The sequence below is a fragment of the Microcaecilia unicolor genome, chromosome 3 (genome assembly GCF_901765095.1).
Source record: "Microcaecilia unicolor chromosome 3, aMicUni1.1, whole genome shotgun sequence".
Taxonomy (NCBI): domain Eukaryota; kingdom Metazoa; phylum Chordata; class Amphibia; order Gymnophiona; family Siphonopidae; genus Microcaecilia; species Microcaecilia unicolor.
The window spans coordinates 438,683,678-438,708,402 of NC_044033.1; positions in this window are offsets into that span (position 1 = coordinate 438,683,678).

A 24,725-nucleotide genomic window follows, 5' to 3' on the forward strand; every position below is an offset into this window, starting at 1 on the left:
GGTGGGAGGGTCCTGAAGCATGAGCCATGGTCCAGCAGCAGATGTGGGCACTTCGGAGTGGCACAGGCTGTGGGAAGCTCAATTTTTGTAGAGGGCAGCTTTAAGAAAGGCCCTGACTCTGCCTGAGCCTTGAGGCTGAGCTGCAGGAACTCCTGAGGCTCGCTTTTTGGGACCACAGCTCACCCCCCAGGTCCCCCTCCTGAGGTAAAATAAATTACATATGAAAATCTATCAAATAAATAAAAAAGCTGTCAAATAAAAAAATAAACACACATATGCAGTCATAATCCTCACAAGTTTGTTATTGATTTCAGTAACATCTTCAAATGTTTGGGGTCACACAATACGGCAGCAATCTCCACCCACTGGCTTCAGCTCACATAATGGACCAGGTAGGCTCATGCTGTTATAAAACCTCCTTGATTCAACCACTTCAAATGCCCCGAGGCCATATTTGAAAAGAAGCTGGCACCATTTTGAAGTGGTACAATTTTCAAGTCAGCAGTAAGTTTGACATAAGTAGTTATTTAAATGGTTAAGCAAAAAGGTAGTGGTTTAAGTTTATCTTTTTGTTATGAATGCAGTGATCGCTAAGATTGGTCCCTGTAATCCCTTCAACAACTTATCAGTGAGATGCTGGCCACCGTCGGTGGGACTGAGTCTTCAGTTAAAGCACATAAGTTGTGTTTCTGTTTCTAATGATTTTTTTCACTGTAATTTCTGAATTGCACAGAGCTGAGTATCAATCATTCACAGGGTTTTTTTTAATGCCTATGAAGTAATTGCCCATAAAGCCTCACTAAAATTTATTGCTGGAGGTGGGGCTCTGAGGCTTTTTCCTCTGTTTTAGTGTTTAATTTTCACTTTAGCTCTGTCTCTGCATTATGGTATTGAGAATAATGAATGTGGGTCAATTAATAGGCCCTGTCTAGCTTGCTTTTTGATGATATTGGGGGAGTTTTGCTGGTAGTCATTCAGGAAATGACCATTAAGATCCATTTTAGCAAAATAGTGTTTAGTGAAGAAGATAAAGTTGTGATTAAATTTTTGCAACAAAATAAGACATAGAGCACAAAACATTTGCTGTTTCCTAATAAAGATTGGACTAATATACTTTCAGATGCCATACTAAATATTTAAACAATTGCAACGTATTTTGAAGGGATCCTGTTTTTTCCAGACACTGTGTATATTACCTGAGCCCATGTTATATTTGCTGTAGAATACCTTGTGCGATTTTCTTCTTAATGGCAGTAAATTAATCCAAATGATAAACTAATTATTAGCTTATCCATGTAGTGGCCATGCGGCCAATTTACGCATACAACTCTAGTCACCATATATAGAATCCAGGGGATAATGGACATCTAAATGATAGTCTCTGTTATGGAATTGCCCCCATATAGGCTATATTTCAATAAAGGGTTTTCTCTGATATGTTGGACTGTGAGACTACTGTACCTTTTCTTTGGACTGTTTTACAAAGGCAACATATGTGCCTATATGTATTTTTAAAATTATCCCAGGGACATTAGCCCGGGATTCTATATTTTGCACTTTGATTTCCATGCAGAAATCAAAGTGTATTTATGCGCACTAGTTGCAAAGCGTATTCTGTAACGTGGTGTGGGTAAATTCTAAGTCACATAGAGGGGCATAATCGAACGAAAACGTCTATCTCCATGGGCGTTTATCTCCGAGAACGGGTCCGTGAAAGGGCAGACCGAACCGTATTTTCGCAAAAAATAGACGTCCATGTTTTATTCGACAATTTGTGAGCTGGGCGTTTTTGTTTTTCAGCGATAACGGAAAATGAAAGCGCCCAGCTCAAAAATGAATAAATCCAAGGCATTTGTTCGTGGGAGGGGCCAGGATTCATAGTGCACTGGTCCCCCTCACATGCCAGGACACCAACCGGGCACCCAAGGGGGCACTTTTACCAAAATAAAAAAAAAGGTAAAAGAGCTCCCAGGTGCATAGCACCCTTCCCTTGTGTGTTGAGCCCCCCAAATCCCCCTCAAAACCCACTGCCCACAAGTCTACACCATTACTATAGCCCTAAGGGGTGAAGGGGGGCACCTACATGTGGGTACAATGGGTTTGGGGGGTTGGACGACTAAGCATTAAGCAGCACAATTGTAACAGGTGGGGGGGATGGGCCTGGGTCCACCTGCCTGAAGTCCACTGCACCCCCTAACAACTGCTCCAGGGACCTGCATACTGCTGCCAGGGAGGTAGGTATGACATTTGAGGGCGAAAATAAAAAGTTGTGAAACATCATTTTTTGTGGTGGGAGGGGTTAGTGACCACTGGGGGAGTCACGGGAGGTCATCCCCGATTCCCTCTGGTGGTAATCTGGTCATTTAGGGCACTTTTGGGGGCCTTATTCGTGAAAAAACAGGGTCCAGGAAAAGTGCCCTAAATTCTAGCTACAAACGCATACTTTTCTTCCATTATCGGCGAAAGGCGCCCATCTCTGTTCGGGTGATAACCATGCCCCAGTCCCGCCTTCACTATGCCTCCGACACGCCCCCGTCAACTTTGTACGCTTCCGTGATGGAGTGCAGTTGAAAACGTCCAAGTTCGGCTTTCGATTATACCGCGTTATTCGTTTTTGGGAGATAAACGTCCATCTCCCGATTTAGGTCGCAATATAGGCGTTTTTGTCTTTCGATTATAAGCTGGATAGTTGAAAAGTGGGCATGGTGATGGGAGTGGAATGAGCGGATCATAGTAGTTTCTAAAATCTATGCGTGTTACTATAGAATACACCCGCTCTATGCCTAATTTAGGTGTCGGGATATACACCAGGTTTGAGTTGGCGTAATTGACTGTGACTAAATTTTGTTGTATGAAGCAGCACTCAGCATATTCCATAACATATGCCTAAATTAAAGCATACTTTATAGAATATGTTTTGATTTCCACACAGAAATTGAAGTGCGATATATAAAATCTAGCCCTATATGTACATATTTATAACTGAGTGTCACAGCCCTATCATGACTGCTGCAGGTCTGGCATGCTTCTCTTCGGCAGGGCTGCTGGTTGCGGTTCCAACAGGGTGCTGGTGTCAATCCTGCAGACTCACAGTGGCGGGCATCCTTCTGAATTTGTATTCGCACATGCCCTGCCCCTGGGATGATGCACATACAGCAATTCCTGGTTCTGAGTGGACAGCAGTATGTTGAAGGAGGGGTGCACATGGGCATCATTGGGGATCAGCACTTTTATGGAAACTCAGCCCTGCTTCCAGTGCCTTTGCAACAAGCAAGCCTTGAGAGCCTTGTTCCTGAAGCCCTGTTCCTGAGGTCCTTGCTCCTGTGAACCCTGCTCCTTCAATTCTTGTTCTGGAGGACCTTGCTGCTGAAAGCCCTGCTTATGTTCCTGGTTCTTGTCAAGCCGAGCCTTGTTCCTGCTTCCTGTCAAGCTGAGCCTTGGTCCTGGCTCCTGCCTTAGCCTTGCTTCTGAGATCCTACCTGGTCTAGCTCTAGAGTTCAAGCCATGCCAGCTCCCTGCTGTTGCCTCCCTTCATGGACCTCGGGGGAGGGGGGAATCTTTCTGCCACTGTCAGACCTGTGATTGTGGTCCAAGTGTTGAAACACAACACTGAGACAGGTTTTGGAGGCTGTATCTTGCTAAGGATATAAAAAGACTGGAAGAGGTTCAGAGAAAAGCAATGAAAATGGTATGGGGTTTGCACCACATGACGTATGAGAAGAGACTTGATGGCCTAAAGAACTATACCCTGGAGGAAAGGAGAGACAGGGTGATATGATACATTCAAATATTTAAAAGGTATTAATATACAAATAAACCTTTTCCAAAGATGGGAATGCGGTAAAACTAGAAGACATGAATTGAGGTTGCATGGGGGCCAACTCAGGAATAACATCAGGAAGTACTTTTTCATGGAGAGGGTGGTAGATATCTGGAATGCCCTCCTGCAGAGCTACTGGAGATTAAGACAGTAATGGAATTCAAAAATTTTGGGGAACAAGGCTGGTGCTGGACACACTTCTGTGGTCTGTGCTCTGAAAATGACCAAAGACAAATCAAGATCAAGTATGCATGTGTAGTATCACATAATACCTTATGATATGAGTTTATCTTGTTAGGCAGACTGTATGGACTATACAGGTCTTATCTGCCATCATCTACTTTGTTACTATGTGCGTCTATATGCTGGAAATAGTAGGCACATATGTGCATAATTTATAAAGTATGTGCATAAGGGCTTAGTCTAACCTTGATTATTATTATTATTATTAGCATTTGTATAGCGCTACCAGACGCACACAGCGCTGAACACCTGACACAAAGAGACAGTCCCTGCTCAAAAAAGCGATCAACGTATTCTCCTCCCTTGGGAATGCCCATGTGTATACTACACTATTCTACACAGGCACGACTCTTATCAGATTACCTCCATATGACTTTTTTTTTTTAAATCAAAAAAGAGGTGAACTATTTTATTACAACTTCCTTTATTGGTGATCCAGTGGTAAACTCTGAACTATAGTCTTGAAAACTGCTAATGCATTTTATTGTACACTTAATTGATACATTTAAATACATTTAATAGGGAATTCTTTCCTTGTTCTGCTTAGAATTTAATGTTATCTACAATTTTCAGTAAAATAGTTTGTGTTGTAATCTAGATGAAACCCTGACTAATGAGAGGAAAGGCAGTCATTGTGGTTCACATATGGCAAGAACTGGCTCTAAACCAATTTTTCAATGATTTTTCTCAGCATATGATAGACTAATGTCTCTATTTGGAAAGGCCCAGTAACAAGAATTTCAAAATGCAGGTAACATTTTGGTAAAGGCTTCAGTTCTACAATAGAAACATATCAACAAGAAGACTTCAAAAACTAGGGAGGGGTGGTAATTTACAGAGTGTCTATTGTGGGACAACATCCATGAGTTCTCTGTACCTGTAGATTACCCCAAGTTTTAAAGAGAAAGTACATCCATACTGTTTCTTTGAAACTTGTGGCAGGTACAAAGTAGTCTGTGAAGAGACAGAGATAATTTGAGGACTATTTACTAACTTGAGCTAAGGGTTTACACCTAATGTGTTAACAGTGTAACACAGTAACATGGTACAAGATGGCAAATAAAGACCTGACCAGTCCATCCAGTCTGCCCAACAGTCACACTCATTCTCAAGTCATGATTAAACCAACAATTAATGTGATACAAAATAGTTGATCATTGTCTTTCTTTGGCATTTCTGGGACATAGACCATAGAAGTCTGCCCAGCCCTGTCCTTAGGTTTCATCTACTGAAGCTGCCATCAAAGCCCACTCTGGCCTATCTATATCCGTTTTGTCATTTGTAAGACATAGACTGTAAAAGTCTGCCTGGCACTGTCCTCAAGTTCCAAATTATTGGAGTTTCCGTCAATGCCCTCTCCAGCCCATCCTAAACTGGATTGCCATATATGGAACCCAGACTCTTCAAACTTGCTCAGCACAGGGCTTAGTTCTTCACAGCCGGAGTCACCATTTAAGCGCCATTCGACATGCAAACACACAGTTTCTTATACTATTTGTTTTCTACTTAGAGATTCTCTGTATTCATCCCATGTATTTTTGAATTCCATCACCATTTTTTTCTCTACCACCTCCCCAGGGAAGGTATTCCAGGCATCAACCACCCTCTACATGAAAAAGAATTTCCTGACATTCCTCTTAAGTCTACCACCCCATAACCTCAATTGGTACTCGTAAACTTCTGAGAGCCCATTTGTAGGGTTTTGGGCTGCTTCACACTGTGTGTGGCAGTGGAGAAAGTGACAGTAGTTGTGGTGTTGTTGTGTGTGGGGGGGGGGGGCGGGATGAGTACAAGGACAGAGGAGGAAAAGAGAGAGAATGTGGCAAGAAGAAGTTGAAGGATGAGAGAAAATATGTTTGGCAGGAGCAAGAAGGGAAAGGAGATACAGAGGGAAAGAGTTGGGGGTGAAAGATAGGAGACGAGAAGAAAAGGAGGGTGTGAGGAGGGGAAATGAAAGAGATGGGGAAGGTGAATGGTAGAGATGGGACAAAAGCAAGAGGAAGGGGAGGAAGAATTGCTGATAAGGGGCAGAAATGAAGAGAAGGATGGATAGAAAGGGCAGAGAAAGAGATGAAGGATGAGCGAATAATAGAGGAGTGAGGGATATGACAGCAAGAGGGAGACAGGATAATGGAAGAGTATAGGTGGGATACAGGAAAACAAAAAGTGCAAAGACCAGGGGATGCTCAATTAAATTACATAGAAATTCTTTTAAAACAAATAGGAGGAAATATTTTTTAACTCAAAGAATAGTTAAGCTCTGGAACTCTCTGTTGGAGGATGTGGTAACAGTGGTTAGCGTATCTAGGTTTAAAAAAGGCTTGGACAAGTTCCTGGAAGGAAAGTCCATATTCTGTTATTGAGATGGACATGGAGGAAGCCACTGCTTGTCCTGGGATTGGTAGCATAGAATGATGCTACTAATTGGTTTTGTGCCAGGTACTTGTGATCTGGATTGGTCATTATTGGAAGCAGGATACTGGGCTAGATGGACCATTGGTCTCTGACCCAGTGTGGCTATTCTTATGTTATTATGTGAAAAACAAAAGAAATGGTACTAACAAAAGCCAAAAAAAAAAAAAAAACCCAGTGAAAAATCTACAGGAAAAGCTGAGAGAATAAAATGGGCAAAAGATAAAAAAAAAAATTTAGAAATTGGAGAGGAGAGGAAATGTGGAAAAGAAAAGTTAACTGCTCAATATTCAGCCAGTGGTTGTTAGCGGCTTTTTAAAATGCTGACCTCTGCAAGTAGAATTAGCCCCAAATGTTTATGAGCGGGTACCAGTATTGGAAATCCAGGCCTAATTCTGCATATACTGGCCACTGGGGCTTATGGGGGTCCTGGAAAATATTCAGCCAGGACCAGCATAAGACACTTATATGGGCTGTACCTGAATATTGATTAGGACCCACATAAGGGATACAGGTGTCCTCACTACCTCCTATTCTCCCATCCCTCCCCTGTGAGCCCAATCCCCCTTCCCTCCCACCCTGGACAACGTGAAAGCTTCTCTGAGCCCCCCCCAGTTAAATAATTTTGAATATTGGTTAGAAGCTTAATAAGGAAAGGCTTTTGAAATTAAAATCTGTCTAAAATAATAAAATAATAAAAAGAAACAAAAACAATATAAAGGTTTCAACATGTTCTTCTGCAGCTACAACAGAACAGGTAATGGGAATGATGCTTGTAGTCCGCCAACTTCCAAATGTAGGTTCAAAGCAGATAACATCAAGATTGAATTATACAATGATAACAGATCAAAAGAGAAGGAACATCAGTAAAACAACCAGCCTAATAAAAGAATTTCTTAAACAAATATGCCTTCAGGTGCGAAGGTTGAGGCTGGTTGACTTTGGCTGTATATGTGTGTGTGTGTGTTTTATATATTTTCATGATTTTATAAGAAATGTAATTGCTTGGCTCCTGTCAGTTTGCTGTTTATATTACTCCCATCCACCTAACTCCCTGTGGTTCTGAGGAGGAGTGCCCCCCCGCCTTTCCTGGAGTATGTACAAGGGGTGGGGTGCAAGGGACACCATCTTATCACTCTCCTCAGGCAGCAGATTGTCTTGAGCCCCCCCCCCCTCCCCGAGTATGTCCCTTAACACATCATTTCCACATTAGCAATAAACATCTGATTACAAGCCCTGAAGTAACTGCAAGGTGCATTCCCTGCCCATTTCCTACCTATTTCATGTTGGGGGATTAATGAGGAAATCAAGGCATCACATTGGCTGTTAGTGTGGACCTATACTGTTGGAGCAGGGTAATTCCTCAGTTAAACTGCTAATGCAGATTTGTGAATAGGAACCTAGGTGTTTATTGCGGCAGTTAGGACATCCGAACAGCATGCTTTGCTGTTAATGCAGTACTACACTGTTAACCTGTGTAAAAAGCCACATTAAACACCTACCACAGCTTAGGTCACTTGTCATGAGGTCTTCTTTAAAAAACATCATGAGGAGGATATTAGAGTAGCAAGAATGTTATGATAAAAAGATATGAATGAGAAACAAATTGTATTTGAGAAGCTTGAAAAGACAAAAGGGGACTGTCCTTCCTTGGTATACTTATTTTGGTTTGCTTTCAATTCCCATACAATGTTTTGTTTTCCTTTGGGAATTCTTCAAATTCAGTAAGAAATACAATAAACACAGAAGACTGAATCTGCCCCTGATAATCTGGGATACTGTGGAATTTTGTGGGCGTTAATTTCTTCTTCCAGAAGGTGAGCATTTTGTGCCAATCAAGCCTGATCTTCAATCAGAGATGCCAAGTTACCCAGTTCCAGGTTGGAGACTTTTAGGCCAGTCCTGTTTTTGAATTTACACCCCAAAGCAACATGGGATTTGTTGTTCCCGATTCTGCACATTAAAATCAGTGCTGCAAGTCCATTAACACTTCAAGATAGGGTGGCCATAAATCCAGAACTGGTCCAAAATCTGCAGTCTGGAACTGGGTAACTTGGCATCTTGGCAACACAGACTGAATTTCAGCTGAACAGCCTAATTTCTGTCTTCCAGTATATTCCTTATCACATACTGTGAAAAGAGCAAAATGGAAGAAAAACAAGGGAACATTAGCAAATACAGTGCCACTTATTAGAGAAACTCATTGTCTGCCTGCCTTCAAGAAAGCGACACCATTTGGCAGCATGGGGTGCCACCGTGTTGGTTCCAGCTAATGACTTGTGTGAATTAAGCTGTAAAGGAGAGCTACCCATTGACCAGCTCTGATTGCTTCCACTGACAGGTGCTAATGTTCAGCGGGTAGGACACAGCTGCCTGAACAGAGTTCCCATTATCCTTTGCTGGGTATTGATTCACCCTGTGGGATGTTTCCTTTTAACTGTGTTAATTTTCAAAGAACATTTGCATCTTTCTGTGCTGAGAGATCGATAGCCAGAGGTGCTCTGGCTACGTTTAATGGCCCTATTTTTTTTCAATCTGTAGAGACTTTTGTCTATTGGGATGCAAGCTTCCTCTAATTATAGTGGTGTGTTAATGGGCTGGGCCCAGCAAAGAATACTGTTGTCACTAATATGATTGCTTGAGGTGCCGAGAAAATTAATCAAATGACACGAGGCAGATTACAAAAGTTCACGTTTAACACAGAGGCATATTTGTTCTTTTCAGAAACTCAGGAAAAAACACAATGTCCTGTAGAACAATTAGAAACAGCTCCAAAATGCTCGTCTTTTCTTTGATGTAACACCTGTGACCTATTTAAAGCTACACAATTACTTCAACAGGCTCCTACAGATTTCAGAAGACAACAGTGTTGTCTGTAACAGGTCCTCGTCATAAATATGTGGCGAGAGATTTAAAAATCTAAACACGTATACCCTAGAGGAAAGGGGGGGGGGGGGGGGGGAGAGATATGATAGAGACATTTAAACACCTCTAATGTATAAAAGCACAGAAAGTGGGCTTCTTTCAAGAGAAAGGAGGCTCTAGAATGATCAAAGGAAAAACTTTTTCTTTTTGCTTTTTTTTTTTTTTATAGAAAGAGTGGTGTATGGCTCAGCTTCCTGGAAGATGTAGTGGAGACAAAAACTGACAGTACAGAGAAAGGAGTGGGATATACTGAAAGGCAAGATGATGGAAACCAAGCATTGAACTCTTGAACCGAACACAATGAAATGATGTTTGCACTTCTTATGAAAATATGATGGGTATGGTATAACTTGCATGAAGTGGTAGCTGTATACATCCCTGCCCCCCCCCCCCCTCAAAAAAATCAGAAGTGAGTAACCTGCATGGATAGGCTGTAATAATCCTAACCATTTTAATGGACATTGGAAGGGCTATTTTCATCCTCTATTATGTTACACACCGGACCAAGGACCTGGTTAAGTCTATGTTTTACATGAAGTGTTATTCTGGGGTTGTTGAAGGGTTCATTTATGTATTTATTTTTGTTTTTATTGTTTTGTTTCTTTCCCTTCCTTTCCCCTTAGGGGTTCACTACCTTCTGTAATACTACTACTACTACTACTACTTAACATTTCTAAAGCGCTACTAGGGTTACGCAGTGCTGTACAGTTTAACAGAGAAGGACAGTCCCTGCTCAAGCAGCTTACAATCTAAAGGACAAATGTACAGTCAGTCAAATAGGGCAGTCAAATTGGGGCAGTCTAGATTTCCTGAATAGAGGTTAAAGGTTAGGTGGCGAAGGCTACATTGAAGAGGTGGGCGTTGAGCAAGGATTTGAAGATGGGCAGGGAGGGGGCTTGGTGAATGGGCTCAAGATGTTTATTCCAAGCATAGGGTGAGGTGAGGCAGAAAGGGTGGAGCCTGGAGTTGGTGGTGGTGAAGAAGGGTACTGAGAGGAGGGATCTGTCCTGTGAGCGGAGGTTTTAGGTGGGAATGTAAGGGGAGATGAGGGTAGAGAGGTAATGAGGGGCTGTGGACTGAGTGCATTTGTAGGTTAGGAGGAGAAGCTTGAACTGTATGTGGTACCTGATTGGAAGCCAGTGAAGTGACTTGAGGTGAGGGGTGATATGAGCATATCGGTTCAGGCGAAATATAAGACGTGCAGCATAGTTCGGATTGAAGGGGGGATAGATGGTTAAGTGGGAGGCCAGTGAGGAGTAGGTTGCAGTAGTCGAGGCGAGAAGTAATGAGAGAGTGGATGAGAGTTCGGGTGGTGTGCTCAGAAAGGAAAGGGCGAATTTTGCTGATGTTAAAGAGAAAGAAGCGACAGGTCTTGACTATCTGCTGGATATGGGCAGAGAAGGAGAAGGAGGAGTCGAAGATGACTCCGAGGTTGCGGGCAGATGAGTCGGGGAGGTTGTGGGCATTATTGACTGAGATAGAGAGTGGAGGAAGAGGAGAAGTGGGTTTTGGTGGAAAGACGATAAGCTCGGTCTTGGCCATGTTCAGTTTCAGGTGGCGGTTGGACATCCAGGCTGCAATGTCGGATAAGCAGGCTGATACTTTGGCCTGGGTATCCGCAGTGATGCCTGTTGTGGAGAGATAAAGCTGGGTGTTGTCAGCGTAAAGATGATATTGGAAACCATGCGATGAGATCAGCGAGCCCAGGGAAGAGGTGTAGATTGAAAAAAGAAGGGGACCAAGGACAGATCCCTGAGGAACTCCAACAGAGAGCGGGATGGGGGTGGAGGAAGATCCATGAGAATGTACTCTGAAGGTACGGTGGGAGAGATAAGAGGAGAGCCAGGAGAGGACAGAGCCCTGGAACCCAAGTGAGGACAGTGTGGCAAGAAGTAAATCATGATTGACAGTGCCAATACACTGCCCTGATATCAGTTTATATTTAAATACTTCAGTTTCTAGCAGCCATGAAACAGGTGTCACACCAAAACATGTTGGGCTTTCTCTGCATGGCTCAATGACAGCAAATGGACTTTTGATGGGTATTTTGTTACATCTTGACAGTTTTTCCAGGCTTATAGCATTCTACTGTTTTGTTCTATGTTATATGGTTTTTAGTTTTACTCATTAAATAAGTGTTCTGCTAAAACATGATGGGCACATTATATTTGGTGGAAAAAACTCTACTGAGGGCATATGATATATGGTGGAGATAAATTGATAGATTGAAAACAGACACTCATTCTATGTCATGAAAACATTTTTTATGGCAACCCACTGTATTACCTTTTTTTTTGAATATGTGGATTTATGCATATTTATGTTTATAATAAAAACTTGTAACTATTTGATATAGAGATACATATATTGTGACCTAGCGCCTACTGCAGGATTCCAGTGGTAGGGCTGATCCCACTGATATTTCCATACACTTTTCCTCCAGACAGAGCTGAGAGTCCAGACTTCATTTAAAACAATTAGACAGTCTTTATTGACTCCAGTTATAGCTCTAAACTTCTAGAATCTGAACATTGGCTCTCAGTTCTCTACTGTATCCCATTTACAATTCTGACATTGACACATCAGATCTTGCACTCTAGACTCCCTCAGTTTCTCTTCAGTCAGTTCTGCCATATGTTCCAAGGCACTCATTACACTCTTCTAATCAACACTTGTTCACCATATCTACACACCTGCAAATAATCTCCATCGTGCTAGATCCACCTCAAATCAACACTTGCTCACCATATCTACACACTTGCAAATAATCTCCCATCGCACGAGATCCACCTGTTTTTCGGTTATCTTATCTGCTAACTGTAACTCAATCCCTCTTAATCTTTGTGTTGAACACTCAGTTGAAAACTTCAAAGCAGCTCTTAAACATATTTCTTTACTAAGGCATATGGCCCTGCTGACAACCTTGTTGTCTTTTTGTATAGGGCTGCAAGTTAATTTCAATTAATTTGTGATTAATGAATTATTAATTGAATTTTAAAAAATAATCACATAGCAGCGCCTCCTGTCTCCTCCAAACATCTATTCTGCTCTCTTCCATGCCCAACCCCTGTCTTCAGAGCAATCTTTCCCTCCATCTGCGGTTCAACATCACCCCCTGTGCCAGTGTACCTTAAAGGTGGCCTTCTGTTGGTTTCTGGCAGTGGCAGCATTGCATATATGCTGCCTTTGGCCTGATCTGAAGCTTTCCCTCTGGCCCATCCCACTTATGTAGAAATGGGAAGTGATGTCAGAGGAGGTGGGATATACCAGAGGGAAAACTTTGGAGCAGGCCACAGGTAGTGTGTGTACAAAGCTACAACTGCTGGGACCATCAGAAGTGGAGGAGTAGCCTAGTGGTTAGTGCAGTGGACTTTGATCCTGGGGAACTGAGTTCAATTCCCACTGCAGCTCCTTGTGACTCTGGGCAAGTCACTTAACCCTCCATTGCCCCTGGGACAAAATAAGTACCTGAATATATGTAAACCGCTTTGAATGTAGTTGCAAAAACCTCAGAAAGGCAGTATATCAAGTCCCATTTCCCTTTCCCTTACCTTTAAGGTAGACTGGTGAAAAGAGGAGGGGGGAGGAGTGAGCTGCAAAACTGGAGGGCCCACGAGAAGAACTGGAAGCTATGGCAGAGGCAGTGAACTCCAACAGCCATGAGAAGAACTTTGTGTTGCTCACCACCAAGTGTGAATCCCTGCTCATAGGGGTAGAGGGGAGTAAGAGAGATGTGCTAGACAATGGGAGGGAGGGAGGAAGGGACAAGAGAGAGAGAGAAATATAATGGAACACAGGAAAGAAAGAGATGATGGATCTGGGGGAAGAGGAGAGGGAGGGAAGGAAGAGAAAGGAAGAGATGTTGGATCTGGGGATGGGAGAGAGGGAGGTTATCAGTCCTTTAGGTAAGGGAAGGGATGGAATTTGATACACTGCCTGTCTGTGGTTCCAATTAAAGCAGTTTACATATTATATATTCTTGGGCCGGTTCTTTAACATTTTTGTCAGCGATATTGCTGAAGGACTGACTGTCTGGTAATGTTTGCTTCTTTGCAGATGATACCAAAATCTGCAATAGGGTAGACACCCCTGGTGGCGTGGATAACACGAGGAAGGAGTTAATGAAGTTACAGTAATGGTCTTGAATTTGGCAACTAAGATTTAATGCTAAAAAATGTAGGGACTTACATTTGGGCTGCAAAATCCTGGGGGCACGGTACAGTTTAGGGGGTGATATACTTGTGCATGAAAGAGGAGCGGGACTTGGGTGTGATCGTCTGTAATGACCTTAAGGTGGCCAAATAGGTAAAAAAGGTGATGGCGAAAGCTAGAAGAATGCTTGCGTGCTTAGGGAAAGGAATGGCCAGTAATCAAACGGAGGTGATGATGCCCCTGTGATCTCATTTAGAATATTGTGCACAATTCTGGAGTTTGCACCTTCAAAAGATATAAACAGGATGGAATTGGTCAAGAGGGCGGCTACAAAAATGGTGAGTGGTCTTCATCATAAAGTGTATGAGGACAGACTTAAATATCTCCCTATGTATTCTTCGGAAAAAAGGCGGGAGACGGGAGACATGACAGAGACATTTAAATACCTACATGGCATAAATTCACAGGAGGCGAGTCTCTTTCAAGTGAAAGGAAGCTCTGAAATGAGAGGGCATAGGATAAAGGTGAAAGGGGATAGACTCAGAAATAACCTGAGGAAATTCTTCATGGAAAGAGTGGTGAATTTGTGGAATGGCCTAGTGGTGAAAGTGGTGGAGAAGAAAACAGTATCTGAATTCAAGAGAGCATGAGACAAGTACATAGGATCTCTAAGGAAGTGATAGAGAAAGTAGATGGAACGGATGGGCAGACTGGCTAGGCTATATCGTCTTTATCTGCCTACATTTTTCTCTGTTTGTATTTTTCTATTATATACAGGTGCCTATTTTGTAACTTGGGCAATGGAGGGTTAAGTGACTTGCCCAGAGTCACAAAGAGCTATAGTCACTGAAGAGGGAACTACACATCTTCTTTCCTCATCGAAACTACCTGTTCCTCTGATCCTATTCCCACCCATCTACTTAACACTATCTATCCTACTGTCATCTGGTTTATCTGTCATATCCTCAATCTTTCACTGTCCACTGTGACTGTTCCTGATGCCTTCAAACATGCCGTAGTCACACCACTCCTTAAAAAACCTTCATTGGACCCTACCTGTCCTTCCAACTATCGCCCCATCTCCCTCCTCTCTTTCCTATCCAAGATACTTGAACGTGCTGTTCACCACAGTTGCCTTGACTTTCTTTCATCGCAAGCTATTCTTGATCCATTTCAATCTGGCTTTCGCCCCCTTCATTCAACTGAAACAGTGCTTGCTAAAGTCTCCAATGATCTGTTCCTGGCTAGATCCAAAGGTTTCTCTATTCTATACTCATCCTTCTCGATCTATCTGCTGCTTTTGACACTGTTGATCACAGCCTACTCCTTGATACGCTGTCCTCACTTGGATTTCAGGGCTCTGTTCTTTCCTGGTTTTCTTCTTATCTCTCCCAGCGTACCTTTAGTGTATACTCTAGTGGATCCTCTTCTACTTCTATCCCACTGTCAGTTGGTGTACCTCAGGGATCTGTCCTGGGATCTCTTCTTTTCTCCATCTATAATTCTTCCCTTGGTACTCTGATCTCATCCCATGGTTTTCAGTATCATCTTTATGCTGATGACTCCCAGATATACCTCTCCACACCAGAAATCTCAGCCGAAATCCAGGCCAAAGTATCAGCCTGCCTGTCTGACATTGTTGCCTGGATGTCTCAGCGCCATCTGAAACTAAACATGACCAAGACTGAGCTTCTCATCTTTCTCCCTAAACCAACCTCTCCTCCTCCCCTATTCTCTATTTCTGTGGATAACACTCATCCTTCCTGTCTCATCAGCTCGTAACCTTGGGGGTCATCTTCGACTCCTCCCTCTCCTTCTCTGCACATATTCAACAGACTGCTAAAACCTGTCGTTTCTTTCTCTATAATATTAGCATAATTCGCCCTTTCCTTTCTGACCATACTACCAGAACCCTCATCCACACTCTTATCACTTCTCGCTTAGACTATTGCAACTTGCTTCTCACAGGTCTCCCACTTAGCCATCTCTCTCCTCTTCAATCTGTTCAAAATTCTGCTGCACGACTAATATTCCACTAGTGTCGTTATGCTTATATTAGCCCTCTCCTCAAGTCACTTCACTGGCTTACTATCCATTTCTGCATACAGTTCAAACTCCTCTTATTGACCTATAACTGCATTCACTCTGCAGCTCCTCAGTACCTCTCCACTCATCTCTCCCTACATTCCTCCCCGGGAACTCCATTCACTGGGTAAATCTCTCTTATCTGCACCCATCTCCTCCACCGCTAACTCCAGACTCCGTTCCTTTTATCTTGCTGCACCTTATGCCTGGAATAGACTTCCTGAGCCGATACATCAAGCTCCATCTCTTGCTGTCTTCAAATCTAAGCTAAAAGCCCACCTTTTTGATGCTGCTTTTAACTCCTAACCCTTATTCACTTGTTCAGAACCCTTATTTTATCATCCTCACTTTAATGTATCTCTTGTTTGTCCTGTTTGTCTGTCCTAATTAGATTGTAAGCTCTGTCGAGCAGGGACTGTCTCTTCATGTTCAAGTGTACAGTGCTGCGTATGTCTAGTAGCGCTATAGAAATTATATGTAGTAGTAGTAGTAGTATAGTGTGAAATAAATAAATAAATAAATAAATAAATACATTTTTTAAAATCTTCAATTATGCAATTTTTTTATTGATAGGATGTCTGGCTTGTAGCCCTGGACAGTACCTCACCTCAGTGTGTTCATCTCTCCCTCTCTCCCTCATGTTTCTGTTTAGGGTTTAATGATCTCCTTCTTGACCCTCTTCTTTATAATATGTACATTTGTAACCTAACTGGGCATTTTCGATATGACGACTAAGTCCGATTTTGGATGTTTTGCACAAAACATCCAAAATCCGAATAGAAAAGAAGGTCATTTTCGAAAAAAGAAAAACTTTTTTTTCCCCAGAAATAGTATTTTGAAGAATGTTTAGTGCTTTGGACATTTTGGGGTATGTTTACTAAGGTGCGTTAGCATTTTTAATGCGCCTGTAAATTTAAGGTAGATTAAACGCTAATTCGCCTATACATTTCTATGGGCGTGTTAGTGTTTAATGAGCATACACCATTTACGCACATTAAAAACGCTAACACGCCCATTGTGCTGCTTAGTAAACCTGGCCCTTTGTTTTTTGGTCCACTTTTGAAAAAGAAAAAAAAGAATAAGATCAAAATGTAGAGATTCATGCCATTGAGAAGTAGAAGGAGCCAGCATTTTTAGTAGACTGATCTCCCAGACATCCCAGGAGTGCAATGGGGCACCCTAGAGGGCACTTCAGAAAAATGCTCCCAGGTACACATCTCACCTTTGCTCCTTGACAGATGGAGTCTCTCCAATAGGAGCTGTCATTTGGATGAAATGCTCCTAAAAATAACTGACTTAAGCAATCAGCATTAGCATCTTACTTTTATTTTATTTACTATATTTATATCCCGTCTTTATCCAAGGCAGGTAACAATGCTCACATACATAGTCTTAAATAATATTCACATACATAGACTTAGAGGTCCTCTTACTAAAGTGCGCTGACAAATGGGCTGAGCTAGTGTAGGCGCATGTGTTGGGCGCACACAGATCCATTTTTCAACACGCCTGTAAAAAGGCCTTTTTAAATTTTTGTGCCGAAAATGGACATGCAGCAAAATTAAAATTGGCGTGCATCCATTTTGGGTCTGCGACCTTACTACCACCCATTGACTTAGTGGCACGGTCTCATGCGGTAACCATGTGGTAAGCATCTATGTGCATAGAATGACGATTAGCGCCCAGTTTCCGCCGCGCACAGGAAAATAAAAATTATTCTCTGGCGCACAGAGTGGATGTGCGTAAAAAACAAAATCACTACCTGGGCCATGCGGTAGCGGGGCAGTAACTCCATATCGACACACTGGTGCGTGTAGGCGCCTAAGCGGCTTAGTAACAGGGCCCCTTAGATAGGTAGCAGTTGCAATCATGACGATGAAACATGATCAGTAAACTGGATGTAACTGAAATGAAGGGAAGAAAAAAAAATAAATGAAAGAGTCATACATCATGTGGCTGAAAAGGTCTTTACAAATAGATGTGTTTTTAGCAGTCGCTTGAATTGTTGCGTATGTTCACATGATCTCAGGTATCCAGGTAGAACATTTCACAAGGATGGGGCAGCAATAGAAAAGGCTCATAGTTTTGTCTCTACCTAGTTACATGACTTCGTGGGAAGTAGGACTTCCTGGAAATGAATCCATGATTTCACTATCCTATTTCAGTTTTATACTAGGCTCCAAACATTTCTCTTTTCTTATGGTTTATCTTAGAACTGAACCCCAAAATTAAAGAAAACAGGCAGACTTGAAGAGCTGACACCTTGATGATTATTTTAATACCATGGTGTAGTAACATAAATGAGGGCAGCTCTGTAGCCCAGATAAAACAGAGTCACAAAATGGGTAAAGGTGAATAGAAATAATATGACGGAGATGAGAATATCTTCCCGGTAAGTGTGAGTATATTAATGGGATGGAATACAGAAAAAATATAATCTAGCATATCAGAGTGTGCAAAAATATTTGCAGGCAAAGAGGGCCTGTTTTCCTGAAAATGTAATCATTTGTTTTAAGAAAATACCATGAATAATTTTACATTTTAGCTGAATTTCAATATTTGGAATTAAAAAAAACAATGTATAAAAGCACAAATGCATACACGTCTCATATATTTTTCCTATTAGTAACCAGGGCACTTGCTGGTTTCTGAAGCCTTCGTTGAAATATGTAATATAGCTAGAAGCCAAGTAGCATAATTGAATTCACAACCATTCACAATAGCATTATAATTTACTAAATACCATTAGAGAGATGTTAAATCCTATTAATCAAAATATTTTAGAACTATTTATTGTTGCTACTTAAATTTTTCCGTAGTGTTTCTAGTGGTTGGTCTCATAATTACTCTTTCTTCTCTAATTAATGTTATTTCTTACTGGATTGCTAATACATTTGCCTGAATATTTCAATTAATTAGTCTTTTAATGAATGCTGCTATATTGCTGGATTTTAAGTGCTTTTAGTTCCCATTCCCCAATGAACCTGCTATGTTAGATTTTTTTCTTTTTCTAAATAGACAGGAAATGCTCCAGCAGTATTTGTATGGCGAAAGTATCCATCTACTAAATGAAAGATGAATTATTTTAATTTTGCAAACCCAGTGAAACTTCAGCTCTATCATTGCAGAGCAGCATGAGTAATTCCAGTTTTCAGTATAGCCTTAATCAACCACATACAATCAGGAGAAGTCATTCTTGATGTCTATCTGTGCAGGAAACAAATGTATTTGTACCCAGTTAAGAGCATGACAAGAATATTGAACCAATATTTAAATCAATTTAACCAGGCGGGAGAGGCTCCTGTCTGGTTATATTATTCCAGCTGGGTGATCCCCGGGTTTTCAACAACACATAACCAGACAGCACTACTGAAAATCTGGGGAGATGGAAGAAGCGCTATCCAGTTAGTGCTGGTGAAGTATGGATGGAACTGGGATTTAACCTGTTAGCAGTGATTTTCAGACCACCAACTGGGTGCCCTTGAAGAAGTCGTGGCTGACGAAATCTGTGGAGTTGGGCCACTCTTTTCAAGCAGATAAGTGCATTTGATTTGACTTTTTTATTTTAAATTATGAGCATTGAGTGCACAGATTGTTGGGTGACACATATTTAAGTTTTGTCACACTTTGGAATGGTGAATACTCAATGAAAGATAACACTCATTCGCCAGTTTTAGCAGTTTATAAGTATACCGCAACAGGGGTGAGCTATAAGTCTGAGGAATTCACCTTCAATTCATAAATATTTTGGTTATTGTGACCCTATGTCCCAGTTTGTATGAGAATATTTATCGTGAAGTTTACCGGAGACTTATTGGGATTTATTTTGTTGTTTGGATAAAGTTAGGACAGCAAAATGTTTGTCTGAACTTTATCTGGCCAGTTATCTGGGTAAAGGTCTGAATATTGATCAGCACCTGAATAACTTCCAGTGGCTGGCTTAGGTCCAGCATTGAATATTTGGGTCATTTTCCACCCACAGCAGTAAAAATCTATAAGATTGCAGACCAAGGTGAGCTGAATATGCACTCGATTGTTTCAATAATCCTCTTTTACTATTTCAGTTTACATCTAGTCTAATGGTTCCCAAAAAATGGACTAGAGTCATGGTAGTCATTTTGAAAGTGGACCTGGCATGGGTAAGAGTGACTGGAGATCACTTCTATCCTGACTTCACTGGACCACCAGTAAGGTAATCCCTGGGGGGCAGTGGAAGCTATATGTGGGTGTGGGAGGAGGCACTTTGGGAGGAGGATCTAGGACCTGCAGCTGCTAGTGTTTGGGTGGGTGGAGAAGAGGCACTTTGAGGGGGTTCCAAGAGGGGAAACTGCTACTGTTCAGGGAGGGGAGGCAGGGATATGAGGAGTATGGCAGTGATGCCCTGTCATTTTGGGAGGACCCTAAGGGTGGATCCTAGATTACTGGCCATTTGATAATCTGAAAGTTGGATAACTGAAGGTTGGTTAGTTGGGACTCCTATTGTAGGTTTGTTTTTTTGTATATTGTATACTACTTTAGGTGATTTTTTTTTTGTTTAACTTTATTTATAACAGATTTTCCATTATTCCAAGAATTCATCTTGTACAGAAAAGGAAAAAGTGAAACCGCCAAAATGTTTTCACAGACGGTGTTCTGTTTGATTAAATGGACAATCACAACGTAGTGGGCAATATGCCCTAACTTCATGGTTCATTTCCATTATTCCATATTGTACACATAAGAACCATTCCCTGAGGCAGGCGTTTGTATACCGAAACACAGCCCGTGTCGGGTCATTTTCAGATTAAAGGATGGCCGTTATCTCTATCTCGAAGGACCAGTGTTGCTTTTTTTCTGTTTCTGTTTATGCTTGTATGCTGTTTTTACCCTCTCTTCTGTGACTTAGAAATAACATACCTTGAGCAAGGAGGACCTATACAACTTCTTGAGGCACAACATATTCCTGACCTACTGTAACCAGTGAGTTTTTATTTATTTATTTAGAACATTTATATCCCACATATTCCCAACATAGCAGGCTCTATGTGGCTAATAGCAGTTAAAGAAATAACAACATACTAATTCAGGGTGGAACAGAGAATAGGGATCAACATGGGGGGGGGGGGCAACAGGGGAAACAAATGAGGGACGGCAGACAGTTAAGTAACAGTGGAGTAGGCTCTGTCACAGAGATAAGTCTTGAGGAATTTCTTAAACAGAGTGTGGTCGGCAGTCTCTTTTATTGATGATGGTAGAGCATTCCAGAAACGAGGGCTCACAAAGCAAAACGTGGAGGCGGAGAGCAATTTGTATCTGAGATTCCTGCAGTTAGGATAATGAAGAATTTCTAGGAGGGAGGTCAATCAGGCTGAACATATAAACTGGAGCATCCCCGTATATGATCTTGTGGTTGAGAGAACAGATTTTGAATTCAATACGTTCCTTTATTGGGAGCCAATGGAGTAAAAAAAAATGGAGGGACTGAAAAGGACAGAGCAATAATGGTGGAGCAGGGTAGGAGCTGAGGATGATGAGTGCTACGGGAAAGCTTACCTGGGATTTGGAGTCAGGGGAGGAGCTGTTCCTTAAGGTTCTGGGGTGCCCAGATTGGTAGCTGTAGTGAGGAGGAGAGCTGCATGTCCTGGGTGATTCCAGAGTTTAGGATGGAGGGGGGGAGTTGGGCGCATCTGTACGCCATTTATGAGTGTTGGCAGGAACCAGGAAACTCCAGGGGTGTATCTGGGCCTTCAGAGCAGTGACGTAGCTATGGGTGGGCCTGGCTGGGCCGGGGCCCACCCACTTAGGATTCAGGCCCACCCAACAGTAGCACGTGTTTAGTGGTATCTGGTGGTGATCTCAAGCTCCACCAGCTGAAGACTTCCCCGTGATGGTAACGAAAACGCTATTCTCCATGATACCGGCACCTGTGCATGCTCAGTTTTCAGGGCATGCCTGTTGCAGACTGCCAAGGTGGAAAGAAGCGTTTTCTCGCCAGCTGAGATACTTTTTGGGTGGTTGTGGGGGAGGGGGAACACTTGATGCCCACCCACTTCTTGCCTAGGCCCACCCAAATTCTGTTGGCTGGCTATGCCCCTGCTTCAGAGCCACTTTCACACATGCATAGAAGTTTCTGAGGCCACGCATGTCAGGCCAGGCAGAGGTTACCCGGAGATCACGGCCTGCACAGCTCCAGAATCACGACCAAGAGCTAGCTGAGAGGAGGCCCGGGAAACCTTCTTTTCTGATGAAATGAACATAAGAATAGCCATACTGGGTCAGATCAATGGCTCATTTAGCCCAGTAACCTGCTTCACAAGTACCTGGCAGATACCCATATAGCAGCAACATTCCATGCTACCAAACCCAGGAACTTGTCCAAACCTTTTTTAAACACAGATACGTTAACCGCCATTACCACATCCTCCAGCAGTGAGTTCCAGAGCTTAACTATTTTTTGTGTGAAAAATATTTCCTCCTCTTTGTTTTAAAAGTATTTCTATGTAATTTCATTGAGTGTCCCCTGGTCTTTGTACATTTTGAAAGAGTGAAAAATCGATTCACTTTTAGCTGTTCTACAACACTCATGATTTTATAGACCTCAATCATATCTCCCCCTCAGCTGTCTGTTTTCCAAGCTGAAGAGCCTTAACCTCTTTAGCCTTTCCTCATATGGGACTAGTTCCATCCCCTTTATCATTCTGGTCGCTCTTTTTTGAACCTTTTCTAATTCCGTGACATCTTTTTTTGAGATATGGCGACCAAAATTGAACACAGTACTCAAGGCGAGATCGCACCATGGAGTGATACAGCGGCATTATAATAATGGAAAGCCTGCAAACTTAGAAGTTTGTTCTCTGAGGTCAAGCAGGCCTATAGTTCTAATATATAGCTAACATGATTTGTGTTGCTCGGTCCAGAGTTTGTAACAAGCTTTTCAGAGCTCTTTGGAGAGTGAGTTGCACTCTGCCACTGATGCTCGAGTGCCTTCCCACCCACTGTGAGAGCATGGGACCAGTTCTGTTTTTTTCTGCAGTGAGGAGAGGACATGTTTTTTTTTCCGCTCATCACAGCTGCCAGTTCGGATTTTGCAAAGCTTCTTCTGGTGCCTTCCCGGTTCCTTTCTTTTATTTCTTTATCCTGTGCCTCGTTTGAGGTGTGTTCCATTCCTTCCCCTTGCATTTTAGCTTACTTTTTTCCATGTTTTAAAAGTTTTCTTTCTTTTTACCATGCTCAATGGGCTGCACTTAGGCCTAAGCCTCGGTTGGGTTCTTCCTTTGATTTTTTTTCTGGTGCTTTGCCCTTTTTTCAGCACCATTGAGTCTTTTGATTTAGCCATGGCTGTTTTTCCTTCCATGTCATCGAAGGTTCCCAGTGGCTTTAAGCACTGTAGCCTGTGCAATAGGACCATCTCTGGCAAAAACATCCATTCTTGGTGTCTCCAGTGTTTAGAGCCTAAGTATACCCCTTCTAACTGTATTCTGTGTCTTCGCAAGAATACAAGAACACAGTCAACCAGAGAGGCTGAAAGAGAACATTTTTGGAGCCAGGTCCAAAGCCTCAACATCAGTGTTGGTGTCGGCATCAGCACTGGGAATTGCATCGGCATCGGGTTTATTAGTCCATATGACTGTGAGACCCTTAGACACTGGGAGTGATTGGGCATCAAGTTGGTCTCCACCTGCCTCAATGCCGGCCACTGTGCAGGCCCCCTGGGACCATTCAGCATTGGACCCAACCCATAGGTGATGTGAGGATTCAACATCATCCTCGTTAGAACTGAGAAACATCTATGTCCGGTATCAGAAGAAGCATCTGTGCCAGGAGGCCTGCTCCCCCTCCGATACTGGTGCTGCATGGCGGAAGCTTCACAGGAGTTGAGGCTGGAGCTGACATCTTGATGCCCCTCTCAGGGACATGGTTCCTCCTCATCAAGGTGAACTTGGTCTCAATCCTTCCATGAGGAGTTTCTGGCTGACACAGATGAGGAGCTTTCATGGGAGTCAGATGAGGACCCATGGTACTTCTCGGAGGAGGAGTTCTATGGCATACCATCTGATCCCTCCCCTCTACAGGAAAGGAGGAATTCTCCACCTAAGAGCTTCCCATCTTTTGTCAAGGATATGATGGCTGCTATTCCAATTCCTTTGGAAGTGGAGGATGAACCCAGGGCTAAGATGTTTGAGGTCCTGGATTAGGAGAGGCTGTGATGGTCCCGCTTCATGAGATCTTACTGGATGTTCAAGTGAAGAACTGGCAGTTCACTCTGTCGGTCCCTGTCCTCCTTAAAAAATTGACACTAGATTCAGTTTTCCCCTGGGTTTGATAGGCTCCAGGTGCCTCATTATTCCTTAGTGGTGGAATCTGCACTCAAAAGAACCAGGAGTTCCCCTGGCAGGGAAGCTAGAACCCTGGATTCTTTTGGGCAGAAGTATCAGGCCTCTATGCTCATCTCTTGTATTCAGTCATACCAGCTGTACATGAGCCTGTGCTTGCGGTCCTTAGTGCATAGTATATCTGATTTGAGCTGGCCGATTCTGTTCGATAGTTGGTCCAGCAGCAGAAGGCATGTCATAAGTTCTTCGCTTGGGACACCTATGATACTTTTGAAGTGGCATCCAGGATCGCTGCTCAGAGTATAGCGATGTGCAGACTCTCATGGCTGTGTGTTTCTGACTTTGACCTAGAGGCCCAGCAGAGATTGGCAGTTGCTACGTGCTGTGAGGATAAACGTTTTGGAGATAAGGTGGAGGAGGTTGCTGACCTTATCAAGAAGCACATTGATACCATTGATTCTCTAACCAGATGCCTTCTGCAACTGCCTCCTCATCCAGGAGGTTTTTCAGCAAGTCAAAGAGGAGTACATACACCACTTCTTCTCATTAACCTCAGCAGGCTCAAACCCAGTGCACTCATCCTCATCAACAGCATGCACCTAAGACTCAGACAGCTCCCTAGTCAAAGCAGGGGGCAAGGTTTTGACTGGCTCCAGAATTGCATAGCCACAGAAAAAGTGACCATCCTGGATGATTTGCCAGTTGCGGGGAGGTTGAAGTTTTTTCAAGAAAGGTGGCCCTTATAATCGACCAGTGGGTACTTCAAATATTCCATC